Here is a 6,858-nt window from a genome sequence, read left to right as displayed (position 1 = left end):
GAATGCCATGATCATGTATTCCTTATAGAGAACCTGACCAGCTCCAGATTGTTCATTACTCTGTACACTACATGATAATAAATAATACTAGTAAATAATATACATATCTTATTATTAGGTAAGTAGTTCAGAGTGTTGAGAAAACAGTCTAAATGCCTGAGCAATGTACCTAAGTCCTCACAGTATGACCCTGTTATCCCAAGTCCTTCTTGGCCCTCTATCCCTATACTTAAGCTTCAGTCTAGAGAGCTTCCTCCAGTTATCTGAGTGTGCCTCACTCTTTCTCATGATCTCAAATGATTTCCTGCATCTTTATCTCTTTCACTTCTATTTATTACTTGTCTTCTTTCTTATTATCCTTTTAAATTATTTTCCATTCTAGGAAGCACCCCTTTACAGTTTTCAGTAAGCATTTCCTAATCATTCTTCCTTAGTCTTCTGTGTACTTGCACCTCAGTGGTATCACATTGATTTGTAGCCACGACACTACAATACAGTGAGAAAACTTCCCTGACAGCTTTGTGTCAGCAGCCTCCCAGTACACACGTGCATGTGCATACACACATACATGTCCATTCTCTGTATCTATACCTACTTCTCTCAAGATCATAGCCCTTCTACTAATCTAAAATCATCTTATTTCTTCTTCCCCTCACCCCAAACTAAAAGCTCCAAGAATTTAGCAACTCTGATGTCTTGATGCCACTGTAATATGAGAACCCACCAGACATATTGGCCATGCAATAAATATTTGTTCAGAGGATAAATATAACTAACTTTGCATAAAGTTCAAAATGATTCAGTGTGGTGTCTGAATTTATCTGTGGACTGAGATTGGTCTTGAGTTATGTATGGAGACGTGACATGTATCCTGGGGACTGGCAATTCTTCTGACTATTCTCCCCATAGACAAATGTCTTTTGCTGTATATGCGGTAATAGGGGAAAAAGATTTCTAACCGCCACAACTAACTTTACCCACATGTGGCATGGTAATTGACACACTGGTTAAATGAATTTCTTTTACTCATTTGTTTTGAGGACAGAACTGTGACCAGTTTATTTTTGTATCCATAGCATCTGTATCCATAGTGCCTAACTTAGAGTAGATATTTAATTTAAAAATGCTTAATAAATATTTAAGGATAAGAGAATGTAAGATCTATAGAGAAATAATACATAGTGAGTGAAGATAGGACTAAATTTGAAAATATAAATTTGTTGGCCTTTATTCCAGGCACTTAATGGAACTAGAGGACCACATTTTTCTCTGCTGAGATACTTTTTCATAGGTAGCAAAATTATAGTTTTTACAGATAAAGCAATGGCAATTATTGTCATGTTCTTATTTAATTAGAGCTGATTCTCGTCTCTATAATGACATAATTGGAAATAAAAGTAAGTTTATACAGAAAAACAGCCAGCAGGGAACTGGAAAGTGTAACTAAGAAAACGATGGCAATTATGTGGTGGAACTGTATCTCAAAAATGTTTGCCTTAGGGGATCAAAAGCTTATTTCTGGCATTTGAAGGCTACAAAAGTTAATATCCCTTATGTATCTCTTCATAAAACAGATCTTGCCTTGCTTTTCAAGATTTATATTTTATGTGTTACTCTGAATTAGGCAGATTATGAAGATTGATTGTTGTTTGTGTCTATATGCCTGCGGTTTTTTTAAAAATTAAAAGTCAAGAAATGAAACTTATAATTAGCATTTTTAAGGTTATTCTTGACATGTGATAAAAGAATGAAACAATTCTAAAATATCTGCCAAGAGCCTGGAAATAACAGGAAATAGATTGCCTATCGAGAGAAAAATTTTAAAACAGCACAAAGTGGTTTATAACCATGCCACTGTACAAGTGTCCTTTACAATCACTGCCGAAGTCCCCATGCTCCACCCACCTCTCAGCAATCCTGTCTTTCCTCATTGACCCAACAGGAGATCAATCAGTTTAGTTTTTGGTTAGTAACCTGAGGTCAAAAGACTGAAAGTGATAGAAATAAAGGTGACCCTCAGCCTTCTTCAGCAAAGAGAGCCTTGAAAACAGGATTTAATTATTGTCAAATTATCTTCAAGTAGCCATGAGAGTATTTTTGACCTAATATGAGTACATACTCAATTATTTGAGCACATCGTCTTATTATGGCATAGCTATCCTTGCATACTAGAAGTGAGTAGGTTGGTTATAATAATGTAAATAAGTCCATGTTAAAAGTTCTCAGTTATCAGGGCCAGCAGTTAGTGTAGTGGTTAAGGTGTTGGACTCCCCCATGGCAGACAACAGTTCGAGTCTTCAATCTGCCTGCTTGCCTTCTAACTTTCTCTCTCTTCCTCTTTCTCCCTAGTGAGCACACATGCTCTATACCAATTTTATTTTTGTTGTTTTTTGAGAGGTTTTAACGTGCATTCACCAGAAGGAAAGAGATAGAGAGACAGAAAGCAAGAAATCACCTACCAGGGAAATGGGCAGGCCACAATCCCTTCTCCTCCATTCTACTCTGGGGATCTTGGGCACACACGCACATGCATCCTGTGTGAGTTTAAGCCAGGGGTCCGGGACTTGAACCGCGGTCGACTACATGAGAGTCCAGCGACACAGCCTTATACCAACTGCTGGTCTGCCCTATATCAAGTATTAAAATAATAATAAATAAAATGTTTTACAGTTCTTAGTTACAAGATATTACTTGCTTTGATTTTATGTATTGGGTTGTCAGAAAAGTTATGACGTATTTTTCTGCTTTTCTGTGCAAAAATATGACATGACTTTCTGAGGACCCACTGTATTTTTTATATTTGATTGCTGTAAACAAGACCAGAGTGATTCTGACATATACAGCTCATGAACCATACTTAGAGGAGTGAAGCAGCTTCTTCATCTACCACAACTGGAACTGAAAGATTATTAGCAGCTCTATGTTTAGGGCAAAGGTATTAGCGTGAGAGAAAATATGAGCCATCCCTGAACTCTCATAGGTCAACATTAGTAGATATCATGTTTTATTGTCTTTAGGTCTCATTTCACACATTGAGGTTTTTCTTGAAAAAACAAATTCTCCATGCCAAAGATACAGATTTTGATATATAATTCTTTTTTTTTTTTTTTTTTAACAGAGATTTTGTTCTTAGGGCACATATGCTCACAGGAGAGAAAGAGAGAGACAGAGAGACAGAAAGCCAGAAATCATCCCCCTCCCCCAGGGGGATGGCCACACCATAACCCCCTCTCCTCCATTCTCCTCCTGGGATTCTGGGCACATGTGTACACGTGGCAAGTATTAGTCCCAAGTCACCAGGTCCCAGACTCGAACTATGGTCGACTGCATGGGAGTCCAATGACATGACCCTTCTGTTATGACATTGCGTCTTCTGCTGATCCCTTGATATTCTACTATAAGGTTTAGAAGATGCATAGTTAAATATTGGTAGCTAACTACCCAACACATACTCAAAGATGCTATTCCTAAAAACTTTTATTACAGTTTTCTTTAGATAGTTGTTCTCAATCCTAATTAAATATTTTAATTTTGCTTGAGGAACTTTTAGCAATATTGATACCTTGATTTTACTCTGAACTATTTTCCTTTAAATGATTTGGCAGAAGTCACTTGGAGAGACTATATTTATGAAAATGAAGCAGCTTTGCCAGTTTTGAGAGTCATAGCCTTAAGCCTTAACATTTTTGTACCATTGAATAATCATACTTAAATCATTGAGATGGAATCCCGCATGGACTCGAGCCATGTGCTCCACACTAATTATTCTGTTTCTTTCCCTTTTTTTTAGTTTCCTCCATTCCTTTGATTCTTTCTTCTTGGTTTATAAGCATTCATAAAAATCCCTGTGCCCTGTCTAAACGAGACCTCTTCATGCTGCCACCCCATTCTTGACTCTTCATCTCACTTACAAAATTATTTAAATCAAACAAGTCAAATGCTGTCTATTTCTATATCTATATCTATTGCGTTCTTGGAAAAGTCATGACTTTTTTTATGTTTTTCTATGTAAAAATGCATCAAGACTTTTCTGACAACTCAATATAATTTTACCTATCTATCCAGTCTAGATTTCACTCATATCACAATACTAAAGTCATGTATCTCAAGAAGTCTGTCTCTAGGACCAGCAGTTAGCATACTGGACTCCCATGTAATAGGCCGCAGTTCAAGTCCCGGACCCGGTGACTTAAATTCATGCCGGGCATGTGTGCGTGCGTGCCCAAGAACCCGAGAGGAGAATGGAGGAGAAGGGATTGTGGTGTGACCATCCCCCCTGGGGGGTGATTTCTCACTTTCTGTCTGTCTCTCTCTGTCTTTCTGGGGAGCACACGTGCCCTATAGCAAAAACCTCTAAAAAAAAAAAAAAATCCCCCAATAAAACTTAAATAAGAAGTCTGTCTCTAAGAGTTTTAAGGACTGAAAAATACTGAGCATTTTGTTTAGAGAGATTTTTGCTAGAGGGCATGTGAACATGCCAGAGAGAAAGAGTGCAACAGAGAGACAGAAAGTGTGAAATCACTCCCCAGGGGGATGGCCATGCTGCAGTCTTTTCTCTTCCATTTTCCTCTCCGGATCTTGTGCATGCTCACACATGCACCTGGCATGATTTTAAGCCACCAGTTCTGGGACTAATGCTGAGTATTTCAATTTACCTTCTTATGAAAAACTTTCCTAGGTCTTGCATTATCTCTTTTGTCTGAGGAATATTGTTCCTGGACACCTATTTAACTCTCACCTTTAAAATATTAACAGTCGTCAAAAATATGCATGCAGTTCTCTTCTCTTACTTATTTTCAGTTCTTTAGTTATCACTTCCATGCATTTGTGTGTCTTCTACACTGAAACACTTTGGTGGTGTCTGTTCTGAGCATCAAGCTGATATTATAGGTATCCACTAGACATGACTGGGTGAATCTTTTTTTTCTTTTTGTTTTAAGTTTATTTATTTATGCAGAGAGAAAAAAAGACAGGAGGAATTTCAGGGGCAAGGAAGATATGGGCCATCAATGAACAGGTGGACATTAATGGGTATTATGCTTTATTGTCTTAATATTTCATTTCACATGTTGCTATTTTTAGACCGATGGGATCCCCATGCCACAGTCTATCCCCAGCCTACCTGGCTTGGATCATGGGCATGTGTGAGTACGGCCTTGTATACACAGGAAGGTCCTGGGACACAAATCCAGAACTCCTCCTCCTCTGTGGGTCCAGCTACATCACCACTGTACAACCATCCAGCCCTGACAATGGGGACTTAAAATGAGCACTTTAAATTGGTCCTAGCTCAAGATATATTAACTAGTCTATTATTTTTCTTCTGGCATGCAAGCACACAGATCTAGTCTTCTTCAGGGGCCACTATATTGTGAATCATCACATCAGTCGTCAGGATATGCAGGTAGCAGACCCATAACCTGGGAGTCCTGTTATTCTCCTCCCTCCTCCTGCATCCATCCAGATTACTGTTCAGTTTATGCAATTCTATTTCAAAATGTATATTTCAGTCATCATTTTTTAATAAAATTTTTATTGTTTAGAGAACTTTTAGGTTCATGGCAAAATTAAAGGGAAGGTACAGAGATTTACAATATACTCACCTACACTAGCACATATACATAGACTCTCCCACTATCAATATCCCCCAACAGAGTGGCACATTTCTTACAAATCATGAATTTACGATAACACATCCTAATCTCCCAAAATTCATGGTCTGCATTAGGGTTCACTTTCGATGTGGTCCACTCTATGGGTTTGGACAAATGTATAATAGCATGTATCCACCGTTATAGTATCAAAGAGAGTACTTTCATTGTCCTAAAATTTCTGTGTTCTGGTCCTACACCACCTCCTGGCAACCACTAATATTTTTGCTGTGTCTGTAGCATTACCTTTTCCAGACTGCAAGAGTTAAAGCTATAGCATTTGTAACCTTTTCAAATGGGCATCTTCAACCTAGTAATAGACATTTAAAATTCCTCTATATCTTTTCATGGATTGATAGTCCATTTGCTTTTAATGATGAGTAATCTTCATTTGTCTGAATATACTGCAGTTTATTTATCCATCTTCCTATTGAAAAGCATCTTGGTTGCTTCCAAGCTTTGGGAATTGTGAATGAAACTGCAGTAAATGTCTGGTGCAGTATTTTTTTGTGTGTTTTTGTTTTGTTTTGTTTTGTTTTGTTTTTTTTGAGAAATGGAAGTTTTCCAACTCCTTTGGTTGAATACCAAGGAGCATAATTACTGGATTATGTAGTAAGAATATGTTAGTTTTGGAAGAAATCACCAAACTGTTCACATTTTCACCATCATTTCCTTTTCCATGAGCTCACACTACCATAAATTAGACTACTGCAGGAGACTCCTATTGGCAGGCCTGGTTATTTCTACTGATTCCCTACCATGGCATTCTCAGTGATTATTCTGAAACTAAATTAGAGCAGATTCTCATCTTCCTGGTACACCTACCACAAGAAGAGTTTAAACTCCACAAATGCAATCCAGAATCCATGTAATGTTCTCATATATTTTGGGGGCATCTCACGATGCATTCCTCTATGCCATCGATCTTGAAAACATACAGGGTTTTGTTTCAGTTGGTTTGTTTTTAGCATAGAATAACCTTCTCATTCTATAACTTTTGATATCTTTTTTAGGTTGCAAGGTTTGATACAAGTGATATATTTTCTATTCATTCTTTAACACCCAGTTTGAATGTTCTCTCTTTGATACAGCCTTAGTTTTCCTAGCAAGTCACAATGAAGTGTGGTTTTCTCATATCTCACCACTAATTCTCTACCCTGTACATTTTACTGCATTAAAATTAGCTTTTATTTGTCTGTCTACCCTG

General features: G+C 37.5%; 1 protein-coding gene across 11 annotated transcripts in view; it reads left to right on the top strand.

Moving 5' to 3' along the window:
• Positions 1–6,858, top strand: part of PCDH15 (protocadherin related 15) — a 781,066-nt gene that overhangs the window by 438,880 nt on the left and 335,328 nt on the right. The window lies entirely within an intron of this gene.

This window comes from Tupaia chinensis, unplaced genomic scaffold (assembly GCF_000334495.1).
Source record: "Tupaia chinensis unplaced genomic scaffold, TupChi_1.0 Scaffold000118_1, whole genome shotgun sequence".
Lineage (NCBI taxonomy): Eukaryota > Metazoa > Chordata > Mammalia > Scandentia > Tupaiidae > Tupaia > Tupaia belangeri.
Note: the sequence above shows the minus strand (reverse complement) of the source record. Positions and strands in the feature narration are given on the sequence as shown.